General features: G+C 42.4%; 1 protein-coding gene across 4 annotated transcripts in view; it reads right to left on the minus strand.

Moving 5' to 3' along the window:
* The window catches only part of ARVCF (ARVCF delta catenin family member), a 426,585-nt gene that overhangs the window by 248,830 nt on the left and 156,852 nt on the right, over positions 1–20,903 (minus strand). For all 4 annotated transcript variants that reach the window (XM_054006116.1, XM_054006118.1, XM_054006119.1 and 1 more), the window contains exon 4: positions 869–956. The gene's annotated coding sequence lies outside the window, so the exon portion shown is untranslated. The remainder of the gene's footprint in view (positions 1–868; positions 957–20,903) is intronic.

Here is a 20,903-nt window from a genome sequence, read left to right on the forward strand (position 1 = left end):
TGTTGTTGCTGAAAAATGGAATTTTTGAAGCACAAGCACCGAGATTAAAAAGATACAGGAAGCTGAAATCACAGTAGCTGAGAATGTTAGTGCTATTACTCTAATTAGTCTGCTGGACAAAGGATGTGGCTTTTGGTTTCATTTCTACTTGTTTCAACTCTTGCACTAATCAGAGTAGGATCCTGATTTCAAAACTATCATTTTGGGATTGACTCAGCAACAGTTTGGAGCTCTGTTACCCCAGTTTTAGGTGACTTCACCAGGGCCACGTTTAGGCACAGGGTAGACATCTCTGTGAAGGGCATAAGAAAAGACCATCTTGCCTAAAAGATGCTGTACTTCACCCCCTGGAAGCATGGCTGCAGGAGGAGGTCACACAGGCAGAGGACATATTACCACCCTAGCAAGGGTGAATGGAAGATAAATGGAGAGTTTCAAAGGAGAGAGGTAGGAAACTGGGAATGAGAAAAGATGGACACTTCAGGAAACCAGCCAGGGTGGAATCAAGGAAGAACAAGCTGGTAAGGAATGTTCTTGCCTAGGGCTTGAATTTCATCATCACTCCGGCTCAGTTACTACAGAGCTTCTAAACCAAAAATTGAAATTATAGTCTATTTTGTTTGTCTCACAGATCTTGGATTCTCACCTTGGATTCTCCCCTTCCTCCTCTCATCCACTTTTACACGGCTGCCCTAGTAACAGATTTAGGGTCTTTAACAGTGTAAGAACTAATGAATTTTAAAAAGGAACAAAAAGAGAATTAAACTTAAAACTAAAAAGGTCTTAATGAATTAAAACCCTTAAATGGTATACAAGCAGAAAATTATACAAGAGGAACAGACTGTAATCAAGTGCAGAAATACAGTACCTTTTGTGTTGTCCCCTTCTTGTAGTTGCTTTAAAAGAAAAGTTCTCCTTTGGTATTAAGCCCACGGAATATCTGATGATAACTGTATCTGTCAGAAAAAGAAAGATTTATTATTCTATGCCAGGAGAGGGAACAACTATGTTTACATAATGAATGAAATTTATGTAGTAAAAACCTTTCAATTTTCAGCCTCCTTGATTCCCCCTTGCTTTTGTGCACAGATTTGAATCCATGCTTCTGAATTATGGGGGAGGGCAGGAAGCACAGGGGAGGCACAGGAGGGAATGCTGTCTCAAAAAAGTCTATTTCCCCCCAACCCTGGACTCCATGGAGTCTAAGCTCTGTAGAATCCCTCTGTAGAAGGGATATACTTGGGTAAGTAGGTAGTCAAGCTCTCTTCAATTCTCTTACAACACACGATAAATTGCTGCAGATTAAGTCTGTTGTGACATAGGCTGTTGTCCCCTACCCTGGGGTGGAAACATTTGAAGATTTCAGGAGCACCTGGCACGATGATTCCTGCAGGAACCATACTGTCAAGGGTCTAACAAAGCCAGGTGGCAGGATATTGGCTAGGAGCCTCCATGAAGATAGATATCCATTTCTTCTAGAGGATCCCTGAGATCCATTGACTTGGGAATGTGAAAATGTGGGTTTCATCCACAATGGTGGGAAACAAACACCAACCTCCCCAAAATGTGAGAGTTCTAACTTGGTTTTTCTACTCCATTAGATGAGTTGTTCCCACTTAGGAGAAAACAGCCCACTTAAAAACCATGTATCAATATCAGCAGCTTTGAAAATATCTTTTATAGACAGTACAAGCCTAACAGTGTTTTTCATGGTTGTGGTTAAACATTCCTGCTGTCCTGTAAAGGATGTGACTATAACTCCACTGCACTGTAATGAAAGGTTCTTTTCTTCCTACCTGAACTGAAAATATTAATATCTGGCTACATTGTTTGGAAATTCTAGTTTGTGCAAAACTCAGACATCTTCCACAGATCAAAAGGGCCATATATCATTTTAATTTCAGGAAAACAGTTACCTTGGTTCAGTATCCCAATTCTGAGAAAGCTAATCTAGGACCAATATGGAGGCAAGCAGCTACTCCAATAGTGCATCAGTTCTTCAGTTACTCAATTTACACACAGGTAGAAGAAAGAACCCCCAAACGGAGAGAGAGGGGAGTCAGTGCTTTCCGATTAAACCTTGTACAGTAATTATTCATTTGTAGGGCAGTAACACCATGTGGCCCCCAACAGAAACTCATTCTCCTCAATGGGGAAAGGGGTGGGCTTTGAATGTTGATTTTAGACAAGTTTTAACCTCTCTCCTTTTGTTTGACGTTAAGTAGTATTTATTTTACAACTAGACAATGCCCAGGAATTTCAGACGTAAACAAGGAACTCACACCAAGCCTCCTTGAGAACTACATCTCCATTCTCCTTCCCTGCTTCTTCAGCCAAATGCACTCAGTCCAGACAACTCCCCAGACCACCCATCCTTGATTTCTCACATTCTACAGCCTAGCCTCAATACCAGATACACACATATGCTCCTTACAGTTCCACTCTATAGCCACCTTCTTAGCTTTACACCCTGGCTGCAATCTGCAGGGAGGGAAGGTAGGTAAGTAGATTAAGGCCTAGTCTACACTACACAGTTAGGTTGATGCAAAGCAGCTATGCCGATTTAATAAAACCATCTTCTCCAGCAGCGTAGAGTCAGAGTGAATGTAGTTTGGTCGACGGTGCAAGTGTTGACACTGGTTACTTATGTCGACCATTATTGGCCTCCAGCAGCTGTCCCACAATACCACACACCAACTGCTCTGGTCACCGTTGTGAACTCTGCTGCCCAGGGATCAGATAGACCCTACTTAAGGCCCCATGAACTTTTGAAAATCCTTTTCCTGATTGCCCAGCTTGGCGAGCACACCTAGCAGCTCTCCATTGTTGTTTATAGCCACCCAGCTGACCAGGCTGGTTACATGCTCCAGATGTGCTCCTGCCAGATACTGGATCTCCTGGGCCTGTGGAGAGAAGAGGCTGTGTAGGCACAGCTCTGAACCAGCTGTAGAAAGGTGGACATTTAAGAGCAGATTGCGGGGGGGGGTTGAAGGAGAAGAGCTATGACAGGAACCAGCAGCAGAGTTGCATGAAAGCAAAGGAGCTGCAGCAGATATACTAGAAGGCCAGGAAAGCCAACAACTGATCTGGTGCCAAGCCACAGACCTGCTGCTTTTACAAATAGCTGCATACCATCCTCAGCGGAAACTACAGTACCACCTCCAACAGCACCACAGATACTTTCAAGGAGCCCGAGTCACTGTCCCCTACTGTGAACAGCAAGGAGGAGGAGGTGGACAAAGAAGAGGAGTATGGGGAACAGGCGACCATGAAATCCAGCTGTGCAGCAAGCCAGGACCTGTTTTTGACTCCCCCACAGTCCAGCCAGCCCCACCAGTCTAGCCCAGATGAGACAGCTGCAGAGGAAGGAACCTCCGGTAAGTATGCAGTTTATTTTGAAATTACAGGGATGGCACCCACAAAGCAGCAGGACAAGTCTTTTGATGTACTCATTTTTACTTGTGATAGAAGAGGTAGTGGAACAACCAAGAGAGGTAGAGTTGCTATCTGCTTTTCATTCCCCTCTACAGTTAGGCAGTGGGGGCCATACAGAGCAGTTTTTTTATGGGCACCAGGAGGTCCCAAGAATCCTCCGTAGAGATCTCAATGAAACATTCATGGAGGTACTCTGCCAAAGGTTTCCGAGGAGGGCTGCCTTTTTCCTTCTGCCGCAGTAGGACGCTTTTCCAAGCCACTCAGCGATTATGTCAGCAGGCACCACTGCAGTACACAGGCTAGCAGCATACAGGCCGGGCGGCGTTGGGATGCCAGCAGCAGCTATGCTCTGCCTCTTACCCTCAGGATTGAGGTATCTGCTAAAATCACCACCATCTGTGGAGAACAGTGCCAGTATTCAGTTCCATTGCCCTATACAACTAGAATCATGCAACTGAACTATTCCCTCCTCATTTCCCCAACCCCCGGAGGGCCACACTCACCATGGCTGGTGCTGTGACTGGTGCCGAGCTCAATCAATCCCAAGAAGTGAGCACATAGTGTTACAACTTTTGGGGAGCCAGGGGAGTGAGTTCAGCATCTTAAGTTTTTATTTCTGTTGTCAATACACTGACAATGGTACCTCTGTGTGTTGTATCTGCAGCTGCAGCCATTACAGCTTTCATGGTTCCCGCCACACACACCCGCAACACCTGAGCCAGATGAGAAGAACAAAAGAGGGCTCTGGGTGGCATGTTTCAGGAGATCCTGCAAGCCAGTGCTGCATCAGAGAATGAGCACAGGGCCTGGAGGATCACCCTTGTAGACAGCCTGGAGAAGGATAGGGTGGAGAGGAGAAAGAAGCAGGAAAAGAAGAGGGACATGAAGCAGAACAGAGAGCAGAGATGCTGCAGACTCTGGTGGTTAAACAATCCCATGCTCACCTCCATCTGCAGCCCATAGAGGACTCAATATCGGGACCTCCCTATACCCCCCCTCAACATTCCATGTGACATTGGGGGTCAGTGCACTACCCCTACCACTGCATCTGGGAGGACATTAAAGACAATTACAGTTTCCCATACACTGACCTGTGAAAGCCACGGTTGGTGTGGGTGTACCTGAAATCTATGTTCTTTCCCCTTCATAAGTTCTGTTCCCTTAATTTATACATTTTATTACATTTAAAATTATTTTTAATTGCCTGGTTTATGTCACAGAATAAAATTCTTTTTTTTTTTAAACAAAATTCATGTTTATTAGTTCATAGCATATGCTGGCTCGTTCTGAGCAAGTCTGACAGCACCTGATAACTGTTACTGCCCTGTGTCACACAACACGTATCATTCACAACCAATATTTATAGGTGCATTGACAACGTTATATTCCTACATACACAGCAATCAGAAGAAGATTCATACCGGGTCACAAAAGAGCAAGGCCAGGTACAGCACACTACTGCAACACACACAACTCTGGCTCACTATTAAAATGGTCTTTCAAAGTCTCCCTGAACTGCATAGCTCCTCACTGAGCTCTTCTAATAGCCCTTGTATCTTGCTGTTCAAATTCAGCAGACTGCTACTCCACCTCTGTAGAAACTTTTCCCCCTTTGCTTCACAGATATTATGCAGGACACAGCACACAGCTATAACCATTGGGATATTTTTCTCACTGACATCCAACCTTATAAGTAAACAATGCCAGTGACTCTTCAAACAACTCAAGGCACATTCAACTGTCATTCTGCACCTGCTGAGCCTGTAGTTGAAGCGCTCCTCAGTGCTGTCAAGGGTGGCTGGTGTATGGCTTCCTGAGCCATGGGAGCAAGGAAGTAGGCTGGGTTGCCCAGGATCACTATTGGCAGTTCAACATTCCCAGTGGTAATCCACTGGTCGGAAAAGAAAATCCTTACTTGCAGCTTTCTGAACAAGTCTGAGTTCTTAAAGATGCATGCGTCATGCACTTCTCTGACCAGCTCACAGTGATGTCAGTAAAGCATCTCTGGTGTTCCACCAGCACTTGCATTACCACAGACAAGTAACCCTTTCTGTTGACGTACTTGTGGCAAGGTGATCTGGTGCCGAAATAGGGATATGTGTGCCATCTATCACCCAACTGCAGGTTGGGAACCTCATTGCTGCAAAATCATCCAGTATGTCCTGCACACAACTGAGAGTCACAGTCCTGCATAGCAGGAGGTGACTAATGGCTTTGCACACTTAAATGGTAACGGACTCTGTGGTGGATTTTATGACTTCAAATTGATTCCTGGCTAACCGGCAGCAATCTGGTGTCGCAAGTTTCCACAGTGCAATTGTCACTCTCTCTCAACTGTCAGTGAAGCTCTCATTTTGGTGGCCTTGCGCTGGAGGGCTGGGGCAAGTTCAGCACACGCATTCAGGAATGTGGCCTTGTGCATCCGAAAGTTCTGTAACTCCTGCTCATCATCCCAAACCTGCATTTCGATGCGATCCCACCAGTCAGTGTTTTCTTGGGTCCAGAACCGGCACTCCACCACCTCCAGTTGCTCCGTGAATCTCACCAACAACCTTGAATTGTTGCCCACAGCAATCTAGCCTCCAAGGTATTGTCATGCTCCTGGGGCTCTTCTTGCGGCTCTGCAAATCCTGCAGGACCACGTGCCCTGTGCTAGCAATGCTCATGACAATCGTGCAGAGTTGTACAGCTCTATGCTTCTGTCAGAGATGGTGGACACTAAGGAGGACACGCGGGTTTCTGGGATTTTGAAAAGAAGGTGTAAAAATTATGGGATACAGATGAAATTATGGGATGGAGAACACTGCATTATGGGAAGTTGGCCCCGTGCGCCCAGTCACCCCTGCATGACTTGTTTCGGTCCCATCAGGCATTGCAAAAACTTCCCAAAAGACCCTGTGCTGGACGGTGGCCAGTTGCACAGTGAATACCTACCCATGGTGCACTGCACTCTGCATCGATATAAGTGCTCCTGGTGAGTACATACACCGCCAACACAAGGAGCCAAGTATGTGCATGCACAACGATGTACTAACTGTGGCGGTTGTATGCTAAAGTAACTTAGGTCGACATAACTTTGTAGTGTAGACATTGCCTAAGTTATCTTCATCTGAAAAACCCTGAATCCTATAATGCTGGATGTAACCAAGTAAAGATCAAAGACAACTAAACTGATGCCTTCCATTGAATTAGCTGGTTTATTACAGTCTACTGTTAATTTTTTAAACAAGGAGCCAAGTCATGGTTTGTCTTCAGCGTAAATAACTGAGTTAACAGATTGGTTATTTCCCTTCCCTCACCTTTTTCCTTTTTTCTGGTTGCTAGATGGGTCAACAGGAAGGAAGGTACACTGGTTAGGGCATAAGGCTAGGCCTTGAGAGAACAGGGTTCCCATCCTTACTCCACCACAGACTTCCTGTGCAGCCTTGGGTCACTTAAGGAATTGAGGCACAGAGAGGCTATGTCTACACTGCAATAAGACACCCAGAATTGGCTTATGTCAGCTGACTTGGGCTCAAGAGTCTGAGCCCAACTGTCTACACTGCAATTTTATAGCCCCGTGAGCCTGAGTCAGCTGACACAGGCCAGCCACTGGTGTTTTATTATGGCGTAGACACACCTAGCGATAATAGCACTTCCCTATTTCATAGGTACATACATTAAAGATTGTGAGGCATTCAGATACTATGGCAAGGGGGGAGCATATTAGTATCTAAGAAAGAAAAACTTCTAGTGATCATCAAATTTACACAGTCTGCAATGTTTTGCATTTTTTTAAAAGAAGACAATTTATGTTGTTTTAAATACAAGTCTAGTTAATTGTTAAGGTTTCTTTAAGCATAAATGTAGGCCTATGAATCTGATCATTAGGTATGGTAAAGACAGGTTTTACAGGGAAAGCAAGTATCCAAATGTCCGTTACTGCTGAAATACTTACACACTACATCTCCTAATAGTGTTAGATCCAGAGTAACAATAATTATATTTTTAGTGTAGTAATAACTAATGTGGTACCAGTATAGCAATAGTAATGATATCCAAAGTAGATATTGCTGTGCTATTGGCAGGCTCCCTGCTTCCCATCCCATCTTTGGGAGATTTACCAGGCATAAGCAGAAAAGAGGAGGTTTCTCATAACTGAAAGGTAAAATCTAATGACATATATTGGCAACTAAAGAAATAAATTATCTCAGTTCCCTGGCTGTGTAAGATGTCCAGCAATCCAATTGTCTCCTTTGCGAGAATTCTCTTTCAAAAGTCTCTGTGTTATTTCCACTTCCAGAAAGATTGAGCTCTCTGATCCTGGAAGTTTTGAGAGAAGTCTGATTGGCTTTCAATCTCACTTACAATACTTTCTGTTCTGTTCTCCATCATTTAGTTACTTCTCCTCCCCTTACTCTACAGTCCATAGCCTCTGCTGAATAACAATTTAGCTGATAAAATATTCACTCCAACCTAACATAGCATTCACTTTAGTGGGAACTTGATCCAGCCCTAAAGGAGGAAGTGGAAAAAGCAAGAAATGTCTAAAGTAAGAGAAAAGCATGGATTCAAGATGAGAAGAGACACGGGTGCCCTGCATAACCCCCAAAGAGTTGAAGGATTTTTGTTTGGGCCCCATCTATCTCCCAGAATAACATTAATATAGGGAGTATACTCTATCATGGGTCAGAATTAGACATGTGGACAGATCAAGCGTAGGGAAGGCCAAATTGCCATTGCATGTGCTGCACCCATCCTGTGGATAAACAGAGGACATCAGTCGCCAGGACTCCCAGTCTGGCAGTTTAAAAATCAAACCATTCTCAGGCCTATTGTGGGATCCTGCACATTCTTTTATGCTGGCTGCAACAGCCATGGCTTCTTTGGGGAAAGGCATTTCCTCACTTGCCATCCACTAGCCTGAAAATGTAGCTAGTTGTGTCTACAGAACACCTGTAACACCAGTGACTTCAGAGGAGTTCCTTGTCATTTACACTGCTGTAATGTGAGGGGAGAAATCAAGCCCAGAGTCACTGCCAGCCTGGAGCTTGTTGATGCTCATTATAGCTTGGAGTCCTTTTTCAATTCTTGGCTGCTGTCCATTTTAATGCGTGCCTTCACACACACACACACACACACACGGAAGAGAGAGAGAGACACACACACACCCCAGCTCGGAGCATATAACACTTAATAAAACAGAATCTGTACTTCATTATTAAAATGCTATACTTAAAATCTGCGATAACATAAAATATCTTACAGCACTCAGATGAGAAAGGTGGAGAAAAACCTGTAATGGCTTTTCTAATTGCTTGTTCTCTCTCACTCGTAACTAATTACCGCAGTCACACTGTTAAAAGATTCTTAGGCTTTTTACATTCTCTCAACCACAAACATCTACAGTATTAAAAAAAAAAAAAGAAAGAAAGAAATTAGAGACAATTAAACCATCCTTGTTACAACTAATGCAAATAAATATTTTCAGACAGAAGAAACCACCAGAACATCAAAATGCCTCGAATTGCAAAAAGGATGGGCAAATAAACATGTATGCATTAAGAACTTGTTGTCACCTTCAATGCTCTGTCCCAGCCTACACCCAGGAGCGCCGTCAGCTTTTCTGCTGCCCTAGGCGGCGGAAGGTCCCGGCCCGAAATGTCACCCCCCACAGAGGTGGCGGAAGGTCCCGCTGCCAAAATACCGCCGCGGTCGCCACCCCCCAAATTTAGGGTTACCATATTTTGTGCCTCCAAATGGAGGACACTCCACGGGACCCCAGCCCCGCCCCCCGCCCCGCCCCAACTCCGCCCCCTCCCCAAAGTCTCCGCCCCCTCCCCTGCTTCCCGCGCGGGAAGCCTGAAGCAGGTAAAGGGGGGAGGAGGTGCGGCCCAGGCTGGGTCGGCTCGGGCCCTGGGGTGCCGGCCCCGGCCGACCACCCCCGGCCCGCCCAGCACTGCCGGCCGGTCCCCGGCGGCCCGGCGCACCCCCAGGCCCCGCCACCCCGGACCGGCTCCCGGACCGGCCCCCCGGCTCGGCGCACCCCGCAGCTCCCAGCTCGGCGCACCCCCCAGCGGCTCCGCGGCCCGGCGCACCCCGCGGCTCCCGGCCCGGCGCACCCCCCCGGCCCGGCGCACCCCCCAGCGGCCCGGCCCGGCGCAACCCCGGACCGGCTCCGTGGCCCGGCGCGACCCCGGACCGGCTCCGCGGCCCAGCGCACCCCCCGGCGGCCCGGCCCCGCCGGCCCGGACCGGCTTCCGGCACCGCGCCCCCTGCTCCCCGCCCGGCCCCGCGCCCAGCCCAGCCCGGCACTGCGACCCCGGCCCGGCACCGCGACCCCGGCCCCGCGACCCCGGCCCCGCACCGGCCCCGGCCAAAGAGGCCCCGGCCGAGCCCTCCCTCCCTCCCGATTTTCCCGGACATGCCCGGCTTTTGGGGATTTCCCCCCGGACGGGGATTTGAGCCCCCAAAAGCCGGACATGTCCGGGAAAATCCGGACGTATGGTAACCCTACAAAATTGTAGCGCCCTAGGTGACCGCCTAGGTCGCCTAATGGGTTGCGCAGGCCCTGCCTAGACCTCTGCCTTCATCTCCTCCTACAATTCCTTACTCTGTCCATGCTTGTTCCCTATCTCCAGTACATGGTTGATTGTATATTAAAATATCAATAAAACAAGGAAGAACAACCATAAGGCCCATAATACAGCCAAACGTGTGGGTGCATGGCTCGGATGCAGGCTACAGCTGAAGAACATACAAAATAGTAGCATGGAGCTAGATCTCCCTATTTAAAGGTACAATACACCGAAAATAGGTCACAACAGACACAAACTATGTATACTACACCATACAGATTATAAATTGTAATACCTCACACATTTATATAATGCCTTTCATCCAGAAGAGGCAGACTCCAAGCTGCCTGATTTGCTAATATTTGTTTAATTACTGTCAAGAATTTAAAAAACCATGTATTTTGTGCAACTCATGATTTTGAACTCCCTTGCAAAATCCTACTCACTGTTAATTATAATGTAAATTGGTGAATTAACATAGAGAAGGTCATCATAAATTAAATCAACTGATATAAACCTGGGCAAAGAATAGAAAGAAAGTAGTGGCAACACACCTAGAAAATTATAGGAAACCTTAATAATGCTTCATTCACCCGTTAAAAGTGCCTGCTGGATAGATATCCACACCTTCCAAAATAGATGTTAAGGGTGAGAGCTGTTATTACCCGTAAATTGTATATAAATATTAAATAAGAAGGGAACAAAAGCACATCAGCGCGCATATATGCCATAAACAAGAACCATGGCTTTTTAAAATGTCAGGACTTAAAATGTACAGCGGCCTATAAAATGTCACCCAAGTCGTTACAAGATGGCAGTGATGTAAATCATGTATTAAGGAAATGCCATCTAAATTAAGGTTGGAAAACTAAATGCACCTATTTTCTGTTGTGGATTCATACAGTAATTTGCTGAAACAGTATTTTTTAGTTTAGCATATGTCTACCTTCAAGGGAAATTAAAAAACCATCTATAACTACAAAAGCCAACACAAAGCAATGTTTCACTTTAACTTAATATGACACCAGAAAGTAAATTTAAACTAATCCTAGGCACTAAAGAAATTGCCAAAAAAATGTGTGCATTTGTTAATTAAGAAGCCAAAACATTTTTGTGCTTTTTAATACTAGATCAGGACAACTTCTTCCCAACATGGAATGGAAAGCTATTCTACAACTGACAATTTCTGGATATTTTCATATCTAAAAGGCAACATTTCCAAGTTTTGTTTTCCAACATGCCACATAGATTAGCAACTGTACATAACTTGGAGATTTGCAAAATCCACTGAGTAGCCATAATTTATAAATTTCAAACTATTTAATGCTAATATACAATAATCTTTCTGTGAAGAAACTGCTGAAAGCTGAGATTATCATCTTTGTAAGGTTCTGATTACAAACAGAAGACATCTAGAAATTGAAAAGAAAATAGATGTTTCATGCATAATGTACATGGGACATAGTAATGTTTTAATAACCAAGTTCAAATCATTATATATAAAAACAAAACTGTGTAAACAAGATTTCTAAATAAACCTTGAGGGAGGCAATTAAACTATACTTTAATATCTTTTCTAAGAAAATGTAATCTAAATTTTACAACCTAATATGCACAAGTGTTCATCAGGCCAATTAAATTAAAATGTAACATCTGATCACCTTTTATGCAAATTTTAAAAGAAGTGTGATTATACTATATGTTAATATTAAGTTTCATTTAATTTAGTTGATGAATTACCCAATTTTGATGCCCAGTAAATATACTCCGATCCAGAAATATAATTCTTCATGGTATAAAACAGATCCTTCTATAGAGAAGCACCAGAAATGTATTACTTTTTCTGGAAGGATCACTTTTCACTCCCATTTAAATTACAATCAAATTATAACCAAAGACCTGTTATTATTTCAGTGGGAGTTTTGCCTAAGTAAGAATTGCAGGATCAGGCCTCTAATGACTACTTAGCAAGTTCAGGCCAACAACACTGAACATCAGCAGCTTTCATATATGGAATTTTTTTTACCAAAAGACGTGTAAATAGGAGTTTCTCAGTCTGTATGAGCGACATTCTGAATTCCTGCCCAACTCACAAGTAGGCCAGCCTTGCACAGCATGGATGTCAGCTTAGAGTGTGTAGCCCATAAAGGGAACATACAATCCTTGAGGGGATTTTGGCTACTGGAACTGAGTAGTTAAGGACCCAAAGGTACCGGAGGGATTTCAAAAGTCATGGGGCCAAGCAACCAAAATGAGCCACAGCTGAGTGGCACTGCAACCCTGTGCACCAGGAGGCAACATGATTCACGCACATCTGGACTGGCCACCCTTCCATCATGACAGCCACCCCTCTATTGTAACAAAGGTGTGGCCAAGCCAAATTTGAGTGAGTGGCATTGCAACCTGGTGCCTTTGGGTGATAGCACTGCTCAAATTTGGCCCACTCGCCCCTCCCTCATGCCAGCAGGTAAGGGATTCCATTGTTATGCCACCCAGTTTTATTCAGGTGCCCAGAGGGGAGCCCAGGCTCCCCTCTCCCACCCCATCTCATTGTGCCCATTATGGGTTTATGTTATCAAAAGTGTTATGGGAATGTCCCCATTTAAAAAGGAAAGTGGCAAATGGCTCTTTACCCTCAACCCCCCATACATCTCCCTCTTGTCTCATGTGGGCTTCTGCCTCTGTTCCATCCCAAACCCAGCTCCCACCACAGCATAGAAATTCCCATGGAGACTGCTCCAAGGCAAGCAGGGCATGCACTGTAGTACCCTGAGCTAACTTCAAAAAATTTGTATCTTGGTTTGGAAGAACATTAAGATCTATCAGACTCCCACTCCCTCTCTGTACTCCAGTGAACCCCTGCCCCGAGCTTCCCCTTCCTCCAGCAAGCCAAAATCCCCTCTTTACACAGCTATTATACTCCAGTAACCACAGGCCTCCCCTCCAAATGCTGATGCACCTACCCCAACCCTTCATACCTTTGAAGATCCCACTGCAGAACTTAGTAGTTCTAGCTGATTTTCTGCTAGGCCATGAGCCGTGAAGCAGAACCAATGTGTAATGGACAGATATGAAGGCATCAAGGCATTCTTGAGAGGTTGTAATGGGGAAACAGTGTAGGTTCACTCAGGGAACTATTAAGTCTGTGCTTGTGTAAGCACACCCATTCCTAATCACAGTGTTTTTTATCTGAAATGAACTACTCATATGCCAAAATGTTATTATAGAAACATCACCATGTGGAAATTTTAATAAGTAACAACTTCCAAACAAATTAAAAAATATACTTGCCAAGAACATACAGCACTGAAAATCATTTCTCTTGAATATGCTCGCCACAGAATATCACATTCAATAAGGTTTTGTCATGAATAGTTAGTCAATCAATAAGATGAATTTACCACTTGTGAGAGACCTGAGTATAAATGTTTAATTTTATCCTATTTTAACAGCTTACATATTTCTTTGCTCTTTTAAACAAAACTTCATAATTTAAAACAGCTTGCTCAGATCTCAACACAAATATAACACTAGGGCCATAAATTTAAATTTCAATATAAGAATTATTGTAACTTTGTATAATAGAAATAACAAGTCATGAAGTAGATATATTATTCGTGGTGCTCTGCAATAAAGCCAATCATTTACTAAAAGAATAATAATTCTAGTAACTTTTCATCTTCAAGATAGATACACAAAAACACTGTCTCATAAGTGAGAGAAACAGAGTTGCTTTACATGATCAAACTCAATTTGAAAAGTTTCTGCTGATGATCAAATACCACTTTAAAAACATTGTTTTAAATTCATTGTGGAAACTGCACAGCTTCTAAATTACCCCAGTAGTATCCACTCATCCCCCCAGGAGGAAAATCCTGCTTTTTTGCATGGCCAGTTGATTTCCCAGTGAGCAAAGGGCTTTTAACTCCCCCCACCCACTCAGCTCTTCAGCCAATCCAGAAGCCCAATTGATATTTAGGGGCGGGAAGTGGCTTCAGAGCCTGTCTCCCTAAATCAGGGTTACTGCCTATGCACTCTGGCAGTACCAAGTGCAGGACAGATAGGGAATGAGAAGGAGAGAAAACTAGAGCGGAAATAACCAAATAAAAATGTCAGAAGTGAACATAGGAGGGAGTGAAAAGGAAAGAAACAAGTTGTTTAGTTTTAGGGTGGATGACCAAGTTCACCACTGACTGCAGGAGGCAAAGCTCTACTGATTCCAGCAATGAATTCTGCCCACCAGTGTATTTGAGTTTCTTGCAATTAACAAGCCAATTCACTGTAATTTAATTAAATTGGTAGCCAAATGGAATCCTGGTGGCCATTTCAAAAGGTTTTGATAAGGAATAGTAAGATTTCTCCTAGAGAAAAAGGGAAATGTAATATATTTGTGTCACCAACTACTCAAATAATTGCTTTGAAAGATTTACTATATAAGTAAAGACAAAAAGTAGGAAGAGGCTTCAGACATCTCCTCCAGAAGACAGATTTCTCAAAGCAATCTGGATTTTTCAGTAGTAAACTCTAAAAAGGAAATCTTTGCAACAATTTTAATTTACAAAGAAAACTCTGATTTCCAATCCATTCCTTATTGTATTCTTACAACCCAGATTAGCTGCTATAAAACCATACAATGCTGTAACAATTTCATTATAATTACAATAACCAGAAGCACTCTACAGTCAACATTGTCAGATGTTTCTGTGTTTATCTGATATCCTTCTAGAATTTTAATTATGCTGTACTGGCTGCCAGTGGCTAACATCTACCAGCTTAGCAATTAAGCTGGCAAGGTCTCAGGTCTGAACAAAAGGCAGCTACCAGATATTTTATTTGGCTGGATTGCTTCTTGCTTAAAATATGTACTAAAAATATCAAGTTCTTTTTTTCCATAGACAAAAGGAAGAAAGGACTCCCCAAATTATCTCAGGGGGAGGGGGACATTTGACAATTAACAGCATTTTCTGAGTTAAATTAAAAAAGTCTGCCTTACCTTAAGAACTGTATTCTGTTTCAAAGTTACATTAGGACTAAGTAATATTATTAATAATTATAGTCTACAATAGCATTAATTACTGTTACAATAGTACCTAACAGCCCCAATTAACTTAGCTTAGAACAGTTACAAAGCTGTTATCAAGGCAGTGGAATCCACCTCACTTTTTCAAAGGCCAACTGGCCTATGTTTAGTGTCAAGAGTGAGTGACTGTGTGTATGTGGGGGGAGAATGGTCAAATCAACATGAGCATCTCCACGGAGGAGAACAAGGAGTGCTGTGTTTGTCACAAGGAACTTTATAGAAATGAGTCCCTGTTGGACCAATTGCAAACATGCCAGAAGTAACGAACACTTATAAAATCAAAAGACAGTATCGATAACTGTGAGTTGGATCATTTCACGTGCCCTTTCCAAACTCCCCATAAAGTGTTGCCTGATCTATCATCTTACTATCAGGGGAGGATATTCTGCCACTGAATTCTGGGCCAATAAACGTTACAAGCATGTGAATGTTGTCATCCAAGGAACTAAGACAGATTATACTAGTTTCATTTATTTAACACTACATATTTATTGACACTGACCAGAAAGGTGATGTGATGTTCACATGAAGGGGGGCAAAAGAAGCAAATTCTACTTTGGACTTCTTCAGTCATACGCACAGAGCAGCATTACATTAGCACAGATTAAGATCACTAACATAAACGGTCCCACGGAGAAAGGTGAAAATTAAAGGTGAAATGCTGTAGCACTCTACACTGAAAAACAATTGCCAGAAAAAGGAGTTATAAATAGCATCCAACCACTAAGCCCCAAGAATGTAAAAGAAATGGCTAGATGGATACATAAGGAAAGAAGAAATGAATCATTTATAGTTGCTATATATCAAAGTTTACTAACCCTTACTGACAAACCAAACCACATACAGAACAAAAGAAAGCTTACTAAAAGAGAATACACGAAACATATTTGTGTTCCAAGTCCAGAACGTGTGTAAGCAATATGTTTCATTTCTAATATGATCAAACTGCTGGGCAGTTACTGTAGGCTACTTAACGGGAAGTTACCACATTAAGACATTTGGCATAGCTTTGTTCAACTACTTTTTATAACAGAAAGAGTTACTAAAATGGATCAGGAGATATTAATTCCCAGGTATGCAAATATCCAGATCTTAAAGAAATAAAATACGGAATCACTGAAAATATGATGTTGATTGGACTGTTAAAATATATTATCTACTGAAAAAAATACATAAACATTTCTGGTTTTCTAACACAGGGGTTCTCAACCTTTTTCTTTCTGAGGCTTCCCCACTCCATGCTATAAAAACTCCACAGCCCAGCTGTGCCACAACAACTGTTTTTCTGCATATAAAAGCCAGGGCTGGTGTTAGGGGGTAGCAAGGAAGGCAATTGCCTGGGGCCTCACACCATAAGGGGCAACACAAAGCTAAGTTGCTCAGGCTTCAGCTTCAGTCCCAGGTGGTGGGGCTTCGGGCCCCGGGCTGCAGTCCCACATGGTGGGGCTTTGGCTTTCTGCCTGAGCCCTAGCGAGTCTAACACCAGCCATGCTTGGTGGACCTCTTGAAACCTGCTTGTGGTCCCCCCAAGGGTCCCCAGACCCCTGGTTGAGAACCATTGTTCTAACAGATTCTCGGGTTAGGGAGTTCAGTAGCTATAGAATTATGCACATCTGTTGAATTAAACAACAAAAGGAGTTCTAACCATTCATTTAAAAGGTCAAAGCAATATTACTATCTGTACCATATGTGTACGGAAGCAGGAATCTGAATACCTTGAAACAAACGTAAGCAGCGGCATTTGCTAAATTATCTCATCTACGCATTGTATTATTCATTCTGTAATAAAACTCAAAGGAAATTCACACTAAAATCAAATAACAGAAACACCACTACTCCACTTGGGCAGTGCCAGTAGATAAGCAAAGCACACATCGGCATACACTATATTCAACGGGTGAAAGACAGGTCATCCCTATCCTACCTGTAGTACCTTGTCAAATGTATAAGCTGAAGATTTTTTTTTTTTAAGGGACACAGCCTGAAGTTTGGCTTATGTTAATATTGTAAGTCAATGGCAAAGCTGGAATAAAACCCATTCCTCCTGATGCCCAGTACTATCTATTGGACCATATTTCTTCCTTTCCCTTGATGGTGGATGTTATCTGATATTCATTATCTAGTTTACCTTTACAGATGTAGGAAATTTATTACATTCTTGTTGGAGATATTTTTAAACTATTTTCATAGGATCTACAAGGTTTTGTGTTCATTTGCTGGGCCAGCTATGGGAGAATAAATTAACATGTTCTTAGAGCTGTGCTAACAATAATTAACCTTGTTAATGTCAAGGGTTTATTGATTTCTTAAAAAAAAAAATAGGAGGAAAATCTGTCTGCTAAATTGACAGAACTGATAAGGAAAGAATGTGTTCCAGGTTCTCGGAGGATACAAGATTAAAAAAATAGAGTTATTAGAATACTTGCCAGTTCTCCTTTAACTATCAAATCACAGATCACAGGAAAATTAGCAATTATAGCAAACTGACTGTAGCTACCTTCAATGACAGCCTGATCTCACTCTGTCCCTAACACTGCATTTTATTAACACTGGAGGCATGAACAAGAGATCAAAGACCTTTGAGAGACCAACCTAAAATCCAAGTAAATATCCAGATGCTAATACTGAAAAGTGCAGCACATGCCAGAAAACCTAGCATATGAAACTTACTGATACAAATTCATCTTCTGAGTGGGAAGAACACAACAAATCTGGCAAGGAATGAGCCTAAGGGATCCACGCTTTCATTCTGTCAACAGAAGCAGCAATGCCAAGTGAGAATTGGCAATATATGCCTATGCCAATGTGCATTTGGAACTAAAGGTAAAAATAGTGTCAGTAAGAGCCTGAATCGTTGTATTTATCCCTTTGAGTGCATTTCTGTCATGTGGCTGTTACAAGAACTTGCCTAGAAAGAGTATAACAAGGTTTGAAATAAGTAATTGAAACTAGAGATCTTCTGAGGATATCACTTTGGTACCTGATTCAGCTACTATGGAGACTACAGCTAGAAAAGAATACACAAGCAGGAAAAATAGCCAAGTGGACGGCTATGGCAAGATGCAGCTAATGCCATCCTACTCCACAACTCTAATAGGAAAGAAAAGAGGTGACTGCATGAGAAAGATCAATTGGAAAATAATTCTTAGAAAAATCCACACCCTTTGTGGCTATAAAATAACAGATGAGTTCTTCAAAGATGCCTAGGGTTCTAGAAAACCATTAATTTCAATACAACCCAAGCATTCAAATCATACAGTTTTTAAAAAATCTCAGCCTACAATTACTAGGAACACTTCCTTCATACCAATGAGAGCTGGGCATGTGGATGAAGAATAGTGTCTGGCACTTGGGGAGGAGGAGTAAACAGAGACAGTGTTAATATTGCACATGCTCCCATGGTATAATGACCATATTTCTAATGATGAGCCAGTTTCTGCAATGCTTGATATTTTTTAAACTTCCTAGTTTAAAATAACATATAGACATAGAAGTTTGTTTTCAAGAAGCAGCATGGATTTTAAGCCACATGATAATTATCACCTAGAATTCTGTACGATTCCTGTTAAGTGCTCATGTAACGACAAAAATCCTGTTTGTCTTAATTATACAAGCAGTAACAGAGACTGAAAAAGGAGTACTTGCTCAAGTGGGGTGAGCAGGATTCAGCCTATTGTCTAGGAAGGCTATAGATTAGTCATTTCCAGTCTTCCCTAATCTGTGATATCCATGGGTACTTAAATGTTAATGTGGATGGCTAGATATTTAGAACCAGTTTTTCAAAGTAACCTCTTATTTGGGGTGCACAAATTTAAATAAAAATTGGGCCCAATTTTCAGAGGATTTGAGCCCTTGCAGTTGCCACTGATTTCAGTCAGCATTGTGGATGCTCAGCACTTCTGAAAAATCAGGTCACGTGGGTGTCTCCAGCAGGACACTCAAAATCAGAGGTCACTTTTGAAAACGGGTGTCAGCACATTACATGTGGGTTTCTTGCAACTGGAAAGACATCTCATGGCAGAGAGACATTGAATGCTGAAAGGGGAAAAGAGCCAAATAGTTTAGCACTACCAAAATTCAGAACCTATATGGAAACAAGCTTCTGATCAGTAAACATATATCACTAACTTGCCTATGTATGTGCTAGTAGTTTCATTCTGAGATTTAACATACCATGGTTTGGGCCCAGAAAGTAAGCAAGGTCTAATTTTCCTTTTTTGAGCACACTTTTTTAAACTAAAATTTAAATGATAAAACCATATTACAACATTTGCAAAAGTACACGCATCAAATATCAAAACAGACTAATTGGGTTAAATTCACTATTGGTGTAAATGTGAGACTCCAATGGAATTAATGCAAAGCAGAGTGAGTTTGAGGAGGATGATTCCATACCTAACCCTGATTCCTGCCAAAAATCATGGTCTGTCCACATTCCCCCCATGACAAGAGCCATGGAAGGGCACTCTAGGGTAGGACCTGGGGAAGCATAGTCCACATTTTAATGCACACACACTGAGCTGGCAATGACGCCTGCCAGCAGTCTATCGAGACTATTTCATCTAAGCGTTTACACCACATTCATCACCATAGTTCCTGAGACTGGTCGTGATCCTGGCAGGATTAATATGTATGGAGCTAAAGATGGTCTGAACAGATACACGTTAGCACAGCTTGAAGATTGTATGTGTTCATCAGTTTTGAGGTCATCGACCTTACCTGCTGGCCCAGTATTTAGTACCATGAATGCATGCTAGCTCTTTCCTTTTGTTCCCCTAATAAAATAAAAAGTTAAAACACGGGTCGAAACAACAAACAAAGACATGGGATTTGTTTGCAACTGTGGGCATATCATGCTGCACTGATGATCTGTCTGCTCCGATCTCTGAGGCAAGCAGAATATTGAGATTTACAAGAGCCTTGCTGTCCAAGCACACTGCTCATTACATTTCAAACCCACTCCTTGCTCACAAGAATGCAGCAGGTAGAACAGAGCCAGTGCGACATGAGTGCCCACAAACCAGAAACAGAAGTGGCAGATCTAATTTTAGTTCTGCCAGCCCTGACACCGTCCTTTTATCAAGCATCAAGTGTGATAAAACTGATGAATAGGTCTAACTGTCAAAAGTATGGAAACAATAATTCTGCTGCACAGATCTGATTTGCATCTTAAGTATTTATAACCTTCAAATTTAAGATACAGTATGTGGCTGCACATCTGTTCTTCTAATCTGAATGAACACCTATTATTATAAACTTCAAGTAATAGTGTATAGTTTCATGACTGTGGTAGAACTTTGCAGGCAGGTTTAGAATATCTTTAGCAACTTCATCATTAGAAGACCCCATCGAGCTATTAATGTGAAGATGCAAGTTATCTCTTACTCTTCCTACCTATTATGTCTATTTTTTGTGGCATCACAGGTGACCTGCGTGAAGGAATTATGAGTCCAGAGACATTGGACTGGAACCTCAACCTGACAGGAAGATGCTGATTAAAAGGGGGAAAATATCTTCATGCAAATAGCTTGGAAGTCAGGGAGATAATGAATAATAATTTTTATTTACAGCCAAGATGATGTCACAGGCTCTAGGTGCTTTACAAAGTTTTAAATATAAAAAAATAAAATGGATACTATGAGTACAATATATAATATAATGATAACATAACAGTCCTGCAAAATTGACATGAAACTTTACTACCCGAGGCACAAAATCTACCCGCCTGCACTTTACCGTGATGACTGATGGTAATGCAAAAACTAATGATATTTTACTTGCCTGTCAAAAAAAATTTAAATCACCTTAAGCGAGTGGGCACACAGAATTTT

Source organism: Malaclemys terrapin, chromosome 16 (genome assembly GCF_027887155.1).
Source record: "Malaclemys terrapin pileata isolate rMalTer1 chromosome 16, rMalTer1.hap1, whole genome shotgun sequence".
Lineage (NCBI taxonomy): Eukaryota > Metazoa > Chordata > Testudines > Emydidae > Malaclemys > Malaclemys terrapin.